The sequence below is a fragment of the Balaenoptera borealis genome (assembly GCF_965194805.1).
Source record: "Balaenoptera borealis genome assembly, chromosome: 7".
Taxonomy (NCBI): domain Eukaryota; kingdom Metazoa; phylum Chordata; class Mammalia; order Artiodactyla; family Balaenopteridae; genus Balaenoptera; species Balaenoptera borealis.
Window position 1 is genome coordinate 73009721 of NC_138864.1, and position 12893 is coordinate 73022613.

The following is a 12893-nucleotide window of genomic DNA, read 5'->3' on the forward strand; positions in this document are numbered from 1 at the left end:
CAAATTAAATAACTGATTCAGATAACAATGATCATTAGTCAAGACTGCTAGACAAAAGGTACCAGATAAAACTACCAAGGGTTAGGTTGCAGAAACTCTGTGAGGGAAAGGTGATCTGAGACCTAGAGAGAAGCAGGTATACAGAGTGGCACGGGTAACTCTTCAGGGTACAGTGAGGCCCAGGGAGTGGGAATGGAGCAGTCATCTGAGTCTTGTAGATCTTGAAGGTGAAAGATTATGTCAATTTATGTTTACTGACATTGGCTACAGACACTCTGACCTGCCAAGGCCACTCTAGAATTTTATTCTGGCTAAATAAAGGTAGAAACAACCTAAATATGCAACAATGGGGGATTTAAAAATGACGTTAGTGACATTAGGTCCATACAATGATTCACCTTGCAACTATTAAAAAAGAAGAAATATGACTATATTTTCTGACTTTAAGCTACGTCTCATGGCCTATTATTTTATACAGGAGAAAGAAATCAAAAGAATAGTATTTCTTGCAAATCAAAACTACAGTGAAGTATTACCTCACAGTGGTCAGAATGGCCATCATCAAAAAGTCTACAAAAAATAAATGCTGGAGAGGGTGTGGCGAAAAGGAAACCCTCCTACACTATTGGTGGGAATGTAAATTGGTGCAGCCACTATGAAGAAGTATGGCGGTTCCTTAAAAAACTAAAAATAGTTACCATATGATCCAGCAATCCCACCCTTGGTCCTATATCTGGAGGAAACTCTAATTCTAAGAGATACATGCACCCCAGTGTTCATTGCAGCTCTGTCTACAATAGCCATGACAAGGAAGCAACCTAAATGTCCATCAACAGATGAATGGATAATGAAGATGTGGTATATATATATATATATATATATATATATATATATATATATATATATATATATATATATACACACATACACACAATGGAATATTACTCAGCAATAAAAAAGAATGAGGGGCTTCCTTGGTGGCGCAGTGGTTGAGAATCTGCCTGCCAATGCAGGGGACACGGGTTCGAGCCCTGGTCTGGGAAGATCCCACATGCCGCGGAGCGACTAGGCCCGTGAGCCACAACTACTGAGCCTGCACGTCTGGAGCCTGTGCTCCGCAACAAGAGAGGCTGCGATAGTGAGAGGCCCGCGCACTGCGATGAAGAGTGGCCCCCGCTCACCACAACTAGAGAAAGCCCTCGCACAGAAACGAAGACCCAACACAGCCAAAAATAAATAAATAAATAAATAAATAAATAAATAATAAATTAAAAAAAAAAAAAGAATGAAATAACGCCATTTGCAGCAACATGGATGGACCTAGAGATTATCATATGAAGTGAAGTAAGCCAGACAGAGAAAGACAAATATCATATATGTGGAATATGCTTATATGTGGAATCTAAAAAAAATGATACAAGTAAACTTATTTACAAAACAGAAACAGACCCACAGGCATAGAAAAGAAACTTATGGTTACCAAAGGAGAAAGGGAGGGGAGGGCTAAATTAGGAGTTTGGGATTAACAAATACACACTGCTATATATAAAAGAGATAACCAACAAGGACCTACTGTATAGCACAGGGAACTCTACTCAGTATTTTGTAATAACCTATAAGGGAAAAGAATCTGAAAAAGAATATATATATATGTATAACTGAATCACTTTGCTGTACACCTGAAACTAACACAATATTGTAAATCAACTATACTTAAGTTGAAGAAATAAAATTTTTAAAAATAATAAGAAAGAATAGCATTTTTTTTAAATGTATTTCAAGTGAACCGCTATATTTATACTATACCTCCCATATTTTCATAGAAGAACGTGGTGAAAGGAAAATTAAGACTAAGTCTTACAACCTACCCTATCTTCTTCCCCGGTTTTCTTTCTCTACCAACATTATATATTTTTCTGCTGGAAAAGTCCATCAGTTCCACCACAAATATTTTCTTCTACATTTGGTAAAAAAAAAAAAAAAAAATTATCTAATTAGAAAAGGAATCCCTGCCCATTGTTAAATATATATATATATATATATATATATATATATATATATATACACATACACTTGGAAATGCAGAAGGCTAACCATAAGGCAATTAAAATCACCTGTAGAGAGTAGATCTGAAATATTCTCATGACCAAAAAAAACAAATGTAATTATATGAGGTGATGGATGTGTTAACTAACCTTATTGTGGTAATTATTTCACAATATATACGTGTACCAAATCACCACACCTTAAAGTTATACAATGTTATATGTCAATTATATCTCAATAAGTCTGGATAAAAATTTTATATCACTTGTAATCTCACCTCCCAGAAATAACCTGTTAGCATTTTCCCAGGTTAGTTATGCATACGTTTATTCCTACTCCTTCCAGTTCCAGAAAGGATTTATGGTAGCTCATATAAACGCATAATATAACAAGATAAAATACACCCCCAAAAATAAAGGTGATAAAGAAAACAGGATGAAGGAAAAATGAGACTTTACAAAGGCAAGGTGAAAGAAGAAATGAGATTAATAACTAGTATGATGAATTTCCCTTCATCTGAGAGTATTGTTTTATACCACTGAGGTCATGCGGCATATACAGGAGGATGTCTAAGGAGGGGCCTCTGAACTGAATGCGATTTGTTAGTTGTCAGAGCCAAAGAAAGGGTGAAATCTTATTGCAGGGCTAGGAGAGAGCAGGTCAGCTTTCCCAGTCACCCAGTCACCCCAGGTACATCTGTCTCTCCCTCCTTTCTCAAATTTGAATCCCCTCCTGGAGATCACGTGTCTTCTTACTTGGAGAGCAGACCCTAACTACAATGAGCTACTGCTGCATCTCTGTGTTCTCTTTTCTAGACCCAACTCTGGGACACTTTATAATATAGACAATCTTAAACAGCCTTTTCATGAATAGGTAATAATACATTCACATGATTCACAAATCAAAATCCTATAAAAAGTATGCACTAAAATAACTGGTTTTTATTAGTTTTTGGTTTTGGTTTTGGGTTAGGCTATTTCTGTGTATCCCTCCAGACTTTCTTACCACAACCAAGGGAAATACAAACACAAATACTTATTTTTTTCAAACTCACTTTTCAATCACTTGCTATTTCTCTCACTTCTGTGTCTCTCTCACACACACAAAAACACACAGACTCAGTGCATGGTTCCACTCAAAGCAGCAAGGAATTGCGGAAGGGAGAAGTGTGACAGGGTCTAGAATCCAATTAACTTTTGCTGTCACTGGTGTGTAACAACACTGGATGACTCACTGCTTTTTTAGTAAATGGGGATGAAAATCTCATAAATTAATCAAGATTTCCAAGGGAAGTGATGAACCAACCCAGATGTTCACCTAATTAACAAATTAATCTTTAAAAACCAGCCTAAAGTTCTTTCCTTATTACTAAACATAATCTTTGCTGTTGTTAAAATTTTTAACTTCATATTACTGCTTCTAACTTGGAATAGATTCATATTCCTCCTGCTTATTATTTTGAAAGAGTATATCCTACTGATACACTTTTAAGCAAAAATTAAAATACTTATGAATAAAAGTTTTCCTTGTTTTTTTGACATTTGTGAGCTTCCATATTAATAAGACAATTTCAGTTAAAATAAACTGCAAAATACACTCTAAGACGATTTATGTGATCCCTCAGTTTTATAAGATCATGCACCTTATAAGGTTCTGTTTAATAAAATTGAATGATAGCATAGTACATGGCATATAGGTAGCTATTTTACTATGTTATTAAAGATTTAACTTATTTTTAGAAAGTTTTAATTTTCTGCTTCTGTATGCTTCTACTTCTATGCACCCCTGTGAACTTCTCTGTCATTCTTACATATTCCTCTAAAGTTCATGTTCATATACATATGAATGTGTATGTTTTAGTTTCATAAGGCAGTAAAAAAGCAGAGATTCCTTTCTCATGAGTAGACAGAGATCAGACACAGCACTTAGATTTAACACTGGTACTCTCCTTCCTTCTCATCTACCAGGTACACTTTTTACTGGAAATACTGTGTTAACCTTGAAGTTTACAAATACTTTTACATCCACTACCCCCACTGATCTTCACAAGAACCTTGTGGGCTAGAACAAGCATGCCTGCTTTACAGATGAAGGAACAAATACTCAGGATATTAAAAGATTGCTCAAGTCCCTTATATAAAATGTACTTGTACATAACCTACACAATTGTCCCCTATACTTTAAATCATCTTTAGATTACTCATAATACCTAACACAATGTAAATGCTATGTAAATAGTTGTAAACACAATGTTAGTGCTATGTAAATAGTTGCCTACACGGCAAATTCAAGTTTTGCTTTGGGGAACTTTCTAGAATTTTTTTTCGGGTGTTTTCAATCTATGGTTGTTGAATCCATGGATGCAGAACCCACAGATATGGAGGGCTGACTATATTTATTTGGTTTTTGTTTGTGTCTGAGAACTTTCTCGTTTGAATATGCTCCTAGGGAAGATGAGAGCTCTATTACTCACCACACAATGGGGCATAAACTGGCAGATGGTTCCTGCAGCAGAATTCCACTTTAGGTTGTTGGCAGAGGCTTTCTGAAGCTTCAGAGCAGTCAGTTGCTTAAGTTCTACAAAAACCAGTTGTCTGAAGAGGTGGGGACTTCAGAGACCATGCCCCCATGACAGCCAGCTCTTCGGAGTGTCCCATATGGCATCCATCCCATTATATGCACTTTAGAACACAGACAATAAATGGTTTTTGAATTGTAATGAATTGCATTACCTATGCTTTGTATACTTAATGAAGACACCAGGGATAGGAGGCAAATAAATTACTGTTTCCAGTAGTCTTCCAGTCCTTTGAGATTGACCCTCAGGGCACTTGATAACTTTGGGAGCCATTTTTCCTTGCTTCCTGGACTTGGATGCCTGTTTCTTTTCCCAGGTTAGGGAAGTTTTCAGCTACTATCACTTCAAATAAGTCCTCTGCCCCCTTTTCTCTCTCTTCTCCTTCTGAAACTCCTATAATGCTTGATGTTATTCTAGAGGTCTCTTAAACTGTCCTCATTTTTTAAAATTCTTTTTTCTTTTTTTTTTTTTTTTTGTTCAACTTGGGTGATTTCCACTATGTGTAAGTCTTCCAGTAGACTGATCCACTTCTCTGTATCACCTAATCTACAGTTGATTGCTTTTAGGTTTTGTTTGTTTTTTATTTTTTTTTTTTGTATTCTTCAGTTCGGTTTAGATTTTCTTCATATTTTCTAATTCTGTTAAAATTCTCAGTGTGTTCATCCAGTCTCCTCCCAAGTTCATTGAGCATCTTTATGATCATTACCTTGAACTCTTTGTCGGATAGTTTGCTTATCTCCACTTCTCTCAGTTATTCTTCTGGGGTTTTATTTTGCTTCTTCATTTGGAACATACTCATTTGTCTTCTCATTTTGCCTAATTCTCTGTGTTCATTTATATGTATTAGGTAGTTCAGTTACATTTCCTGATCTTGGAGAAGTGGTCTTTTGTAAGAGATCCTATGGGGCCCAGCAGCACACTCCCCTCTGGTCACCAGAGCTATATGCTCTAGGAGTGCTGTGCCCCCTATGTGGGCTGCATGGGCTCCTCAGTGTGATAGAGACAACTACTGTGGGCACGCTGGGGACAGGGCTGGTCCCTGGCCCGGTGGTCTGTGAGGTCCTGCCTTGTGCCGTGGCTGTGGGCCCACTGGAGGACAGGGTAGGCTTTCGGTGCATTTTGCTGTGCAGCCGGACAGCATGCAGCTACTTCGGGCAGCTGGTGAGTGGGGCAAGTCCCCAGCGCCTATAAGATAGAGGGAGGATTCCAAAATGGTGCTTGCCATTGCAGGTGTCATCACAGTAGAACGAGCTCTCAAAAATGGCTGCTACTGGTGATTCTGTCTCCCACAGGAGTCCTACTTACTTCCTGCCTCTCTGGAAGTTTCTCCAGGATCAACATGTGGATCTGACCCAGGCTACTTTCAAACTACTGCTGCTGTGCTAGGACTCAGAGCATGTGAGATTTTGTGCGTGCCTTTTAAGAATGGAGTCTTTGTTTCCTACAGCCCTCAGCTCTCCCGAACATAAGTCCCACTGTTTTTCAAAACCAGACATTCTGGGAGCTCATCTTCCCAGTTCAGGACCCCTGGGATGGGGAACCCAATGTAAGGCTTGGACCCCCACTCCTTGGGGAGGACCTTTGTGATTGTGATATTCCTCCTGTTGTGGGTCACTTACCTGAGGATGTGAGTCCTGACTATATCCCATCTCTGCCCCTCCTACTCCTCTTGTTGTGACTCCTTCTTTATGTCTTTAGTTGTTTAGTTGTGGAAAATAGTTTCTGCCAGTATTCATGTTGTTCTCATAGATAGTTGCTCTGTAAGTAGTTGTAATTTTGGTGTACCTGTGAGAGGAGGTAATTTAGGGTCTTCCTACTCTGCCATCTTGGGGAAGCTCTTGAAATAATTTTAAATAAATAAAATAACTTTTTTAGTTATTAGGTTATAAATGTAGAAATGTTAAATGTTATTAAAAAATACTAGTGTGTATATCCATACAAAACCAAACACTTTTTTTGCCCAGTCCTGGTTGTCTAATCTGTAATGTGAGAGGGATGACCAAAAAAGCTCTTTAATTTCCTTAAATTCCATGACTTATCATTTTATTAATTACTACAAAATCTATATCTGCTTAGCAGACATATTGAAAGGTCAAAATTTTTTTTTTTTTACATTTAATTATATAAGAATTAAAATTTTCCTCATGGCAAAATGCACTACAAAGGTCAGAAAACAAGCAAAAGAAATTGGGAAATATATTTAGAAATAGATATGCTCTCTTTACAACTTTTGAGAGAAGCACATGTTTCTTTTTCCTTTAACCTGTTATGTGGGTATTAACCTACAATGTAAGTGCATGGTTCCTTTCCTTTAACCTGTAATGTGAGATTTCATCTGTATGGTAAGTGCATGGTTCCTTTCCTTTCATCTGTAATGTGAGTGTCAACATGGGGCACTGTTTCCAAGCACAGACTTTGGATGTTCCTGGACTGGTCCCATCACTGACGGTCCACAGAAACTTGCAAATGTTGCTTTACTTTCCTGGGGGTTAGAGTCTTAGCTAAGAAATGGAAGCAAAATAGAACCTTCCCCCAGGGATAATAGAAGGTTTAAAGGAGTAAATATGTAAATGACTTAGGACAGTGCCTAGTACAAGAGAGATCAATAGAAGTACTTATCAATTTTTTAAAGAGACAGATGAAAGAAATAAAATGTGGTGATTTCAATCTATTGATATATATTCTTGACATTAAACTACCTTTTCATTCATTGGATGGCCTAACTTGCTCATGCTTTTTCTTCCTCTAGTGAACCTGGGTAGCTAATATCATAGCTTAAAATGTTTGCTTTTATATTTACAAGTAAATTTGACCTGTAAATTTCTTTTTCCTTACAGTCCTAATCTATTTTCAGTATTAGGATTGTATAGACTTCCTAAGATGAATAAAGGAGCATTCTTCCTTTGCTACTCTCTAGAAGTTTTTCTTTATTAATACTGATGTTATCTGTTTAATAGAAGTTTGATAGAATTCCCCACCCAAACGTTCTGGGTGGGTCTGGTATTTTCGTGGTGAAAGATTGTAAACTATTGACTTAATTCCTTTACTGGTGAAAGAACGCCAGCTATATACTTCCTCTTGTGTCAGTTTTGGTAAACTTTAGGAGCTAGGAAATTGTCCACTTTACATAAATGTTCAAATTTACTGGCATTTCATATATTCTCTGTTTGTACTCTCTGCTGTAACATTGTCCTGATTCTTTCTGTGTATTATTTACTTATGTTTTTGTTTTGCTTAGTCAAAGTGTGGGTTTTTTTTTTTCACACACACACACTGTATTTTATTTTTACAAGAGATGAATAGACTGACACCAAGCATTGTACATGGATGACCACAACAAAAGCAACAATGATTGCAATTACCAAACATGAAACACACTCATACTATGTCATAATATTGACATTCAGTCCAGTAATCCTCCACTGTAACAGCTCCTTTACTTTGCAGTGAAAATTGATTTGTATATTCTTTGCATCTGAGTCCTTGTGGGATTGTTTTTTTTTAATTCAGACAGAAAGTCACAAAAATTATACTCATCCTCATCAGTTCACTCAGTCCCATGTAATTAATTTTTTTTTCATCTTGATCTTTTGTTAGCACTTTTATGAGTTCATCAGTTTTTCATTAGAGTTCTGAAAATGCTTATTCATTCAGTTCAGCAGTACAGTCAGTTACCAGAAACCTGTACTTGTCAGAGTCTTTTCCATGAATTTCTTGAAGATGAAACCCTTTTATAGGAACATATTTGCAAAAGCATCAGAGTACACCCAGAACTGTCTGTAAATGACAAAAGACTTAAAAATGACCACGGGTAAAGATTTGATGAAAGTTCATAATAATGCAGTTGACAAGAAAATTACTTATTTCTGAGATATACATTTTAAAGTAATAACTAGGATTATGACTTATAACATCATACCAGAACATATAAGATTTTTAGAAATTTCATGTAATGTCTGAAACATTTATATTAACATATTTCCATACAAATAACCCAATGAAAGTTTAGTATTAGTTGTTTTGTTTGTTTGTTTTTTTATACTACAGGTTCTTATTAGTCATCAATTTTATACACATCAGTGTATACATGTCAATCCCAATCACCCAATTCAGCACACCACCATCCCCACCCCACCGCAGTTTTCCCCCCTTGGTGTCCATATGTCTGTTCTCTACATCTGTGTCTCAACTTCTGCCCTGCAAACCGGCTCATCTGTACCATTTTTCTAGGTTCCACATACATGCGTTAATATACGATATTTGTTTTTCTCTTTCTGACTTACTTCACTCTGTATGACAGTCTCTAGATCCATCCACGTCTCAACAAATGACTCAATTTCGTTCCTTTTTATGGCTGAGTAATATTCCATTGTATATATGTACCACTACTTCTTTATCCATTCGTCTGTTGATGGGCATTTAGGTTGCTTCCATGACCTGGCTATTGTAAATAGTGCTGCAATGAACATTCGGGTGCATGTGTCTTTTTGAATTACGGTTTTCTCTGGGTATATGCCCAGTAGTGGGATTGCTGGGTCATATGGTAATTCTATTTTTAGTTTTTTAAGGAACCTCCATATTGTTCTCCATAGTGGCTGTATCAATTTACATTCCCACCAACAGTGCAAGAGGGTTCCCTTTTCTCCACACCCTCTCCAGCATTTGTTGTTTGTAGATTTTCTGATGATGCCCATTCTAACTGGTGTGAGGTGATACCTCATTGTAGTTTTGATTTGCAATTCTCTAATAATTAGTGATGTTGAGCATCTTTTCATGTGCTTCGTGGCCGTCTGTATGTCTTCTTTGGAGAAATGTCTAGGTCTTCTGCCCATTTTTGGATTGGGGTGTTTGTTTCTTTAATATTGAGCTGAATGAGCTGTTTATATATTTTGGAGATTAATCCTTTGTCCGTTGATTCGTTTGCAACTATTTTCTCCCATTCTGAGGGTTGTCTTTTTGTCTTGTTTATGGTTTCCTTTGCTGTGCAAAAGCTTTGAAGTTTCATTAGGTCCCATTTGTTTATTTTTGTTTTTATTTCCATTACTCTAGGAGGTGGATCAAAAAACATCTTGCTGTGATTTATGTCAAAGAGTGTTCTTCCTATGTTTTCCTCTAAGAGTTTTATAGTGTCCAGTCTTACATTTAGGTCTCTAATCCATTTTGAGTTTATTTTTGTGTATGGTGTTAGGGAGTATTCTAATTTCATTCTTTTACATCTAGCTGTCCAGTTTTCCCAGCACCACTTATTGAAGAGACTGTCTTTTCTCCATTGTATCTCTTTGCCTCCTTTGTCATAGATTAGTTGGCCATAGGTGCGTGGGTTTATCTCTGGGCTTTCTATCCTGTTCCATTGGTCTATATTTCTGTTTTTGTGCCAGTACCATATTGTCTTGATTACTGTAGCTTTGTAGTATAGTCTGAAGTCAGGGAGTCTGATTCCTCCAGCTCCGTTTTTTTCCCTCAAGACTGCTTTGGCTATTCGGGGTCTTTTGTGTCTCCATACAAATCTGAAGATGATTTGTTCTAGCTCCGTAAAAAATGCCATTGGTAGTTTGATAGGGATTGCATTGAATCTGTAGATTGCTTTGGGTAGTAGAGTCATTTTCACAATGTTGATTCTTCCAATCCAAGAACATGGTATATCTCTCCATCTGTTGGTATCATCTTTAATTTCTTTCATCAGTGTCTTATAGTTTTCTGCATACAGGTCTTTTGTCTCCCTAGGTAGGTTTATTCCTAGGTATTTTATTCTTTTTGTTGCAATGGTAAATGGGAGTGTTTCCATAATTTCTCTTTCAGATTTTTCATCATTAGTGTATAGGAATGCAAGAGATTTTTTTAACCAAGCTGCTGCCTTTGCTAAAATAACTGAAAGAGGAGCTAGTCATAAAGGGTTTGTTTTCTCATCTAAGAACTCAGCATGGCACCTCACTTGTACTCTTATGATTTTTATGCAGTACTACTTAGTGTAAGCACCAATAAGTAATTACACACAGTGTACTGTGATGTCAGTGAACTGTCCACAATTTTTCCAGTCATTATTTTTGAATTTTTTTCTTTTTCAAGTTATATGTTTAAAGGAAGGGAAGAAGAAACCAGCCTAAACACCAATCCACAGAGTATCAGTTAAATACTAGTTACATTGAGTTAGGGCACTATGTAACTATTAAAAAGTAAGCGATAATAACATGAGGGAAAATTCTGCACATATTATTAGCTGCAAAACAATATGTCACAGGTCAGTTTTATGGTATGATTCCTTATGTAGATAAAAAATTTTATATAAAGAAAATATTCAGGGCTTCCCTGGTGGCGCTGTGGTTAAGAATCCACCTGCCAATGCAGGGTACATGGGTTCGATCCCTGGTCTGGGAGGACCCCACATGCCACGGAGCAACTAAGCCCGTGAGGCACAACTACTGAGCCTGCGCTCTAGAGCCTGCGAGCCACAACTACTGAGCCCACCTACCACAACTACTGAAACCCGTGCGCCTAGAGCCCATGCTCCACAACAAGAGAAGCCACGACAATGCGAAGCCCACGCACTGCAACGAAGAGCAGCCCCTACTCACCGCAACTGGAGAGAGCCCACACACAGCAACGAAGGTCCAAAACAGCCAAAAATAAAAACAAACAAATTAATTAATTAATTTTTTTAAAAAAGAAAATATTCAGTAAGAAATATACTGAAGTGTCAATGGTAGCAACCCCTGGAAAGAAGAAAAGAGTAGTGGGTAGAAAGGCTTGCATTTTTTCTTTTTCACTTTACGAAAATGTGTACTGCTTGATATATGTTTACAATTTTAAAAAGGCAAAAACATTTAATAAGGAGAACCTAACATTTTAATCACACATCTGCCTGAAATTCCATTTGTTCGACAGTATTCTGTCCTCTTCATTTACACTCTTTCTTCTTTCTTTTCATTTTCCTTGTCCCTTTCCTCCTGATATTGCTTCTTTTTCTCTGCTTTCATTTCTCCTTGTTGCATTTCATGTCCTTCTGCCTTTAATTTCCTTTCTCCCTTCCCCCAAGCTGGATCCCTGAAAGGTAAAAATCAGAGAGTGTGGACAGGTGACATTTGTAATGGGGAGTGGCTCTGAGCATGACCCAGGGCTCCCCAAATAGAGGATTTTGGACTAACTGTGTGATTCTGGCCACTTGAGAAGAACTGTGGCCAAGATGGAAGGACATCAAGATTCATAGCCTGGCAACAAGATATTTAAAACAAGATTCTATTGATGAAACCTAGAACTTTCTTTATCAAAATATGTAGATTTGACTGTAATGGCCTGCCTGCTTCTCCAGCTGGGTTGTAAAAGAAAGAAGAAGGGTGAAACCTGGAGTGAAAGAGCCTCATCACCAAAAACAGACAGAGCTGTTTGTTACCATGGCAACTTCCAGGTTAGTCAGAACGGTGAGTGAAAGATATTACTATTTGGCGTCTTACTTCTTATGGCTAAGAGTCTATGTCATTGAATTGAATTGAACTGAATTGAAATTGAACTGAAACACGTTGCTTTGGAACACAAAAGACTAACCTGAGGCAGAGGCCTTTCATGGATTCCCTTAATTTATTGTTCAATGTATTGTGCAATATATACCAACCTCTGCCGGGCATTTAAAATATATTCTCCCTGTCTCTCAGAATAATTATATAAAGCACTATCCCTACTTTATAGATGAAGAAACTGAGGTTCAGAGAAGTTGGGTCATCTCTCCAGTGTCATCAACTAATGAGTAAATGTCTGTGTCACCTCTAGCTACCTCCTGGCCCAGTCCAGCAAAGACTGCTTTGTGAAATTATACGGAAGGCTTCATGAGGCCATATGTTTACTTACAATGTCCCCAGCTAATGCCTCTAAGCGCTAAGACAATTTAACTGGAGTTAAATAGCAGTAGAACATAGACTATTTAATTTGTTCAGTGTTCAGGTGGCTTCTCCTTTACAGACAAAAAGTAGAAAAAAATGGAGAATTTTTTTAAAAGCAGAATCAACAACCTATAATCAAAAGGAGTATGTATCCCTCAATATGTGTGTATATAATATATACACATATGTACATATAAATATATTTATTTATATATAGAAACATCTATAAACATATTTATATATATTCAGGCAATGTTTCCATTTCCAAACTTCTTTATCTGACAGAGAGATAAAGATAAGGTAATGGTCCTGACATTTCTAGAATTGGGTACCCAGAATTTCAACTCATATCTCTGATACCAAGCTGCTCCCAGAGTGTTGTTAGTGTAACTTTTATT

General features: G+C 37.1%; 1 long non-coding RNA gene across 2 annotated transcripts in view; it reads left to right on the forward strand.

Moving 5' to 3' along the window:
* Positions 1 to 10464: 10464 nt before the first annotated feature.
* LOC309631794 overlaps positions 10465 to 12893 on the forward strand; it is a 30612-nt gene continuing 28183 nt past the window's right edge. Inside the window, exon 1 of one of the 2 annotated variants that reach the window (XR_014246547.1) lies at positions 10465 to 12039. This is a non-coding gene — a long non-coding RNA (uncharacterized lncRNA). The remainder of the gene's footprint in view (positions 12040 to 12893) is intronic. The other variant, XR_014246548.1, reaches the window with a different exon arrangement.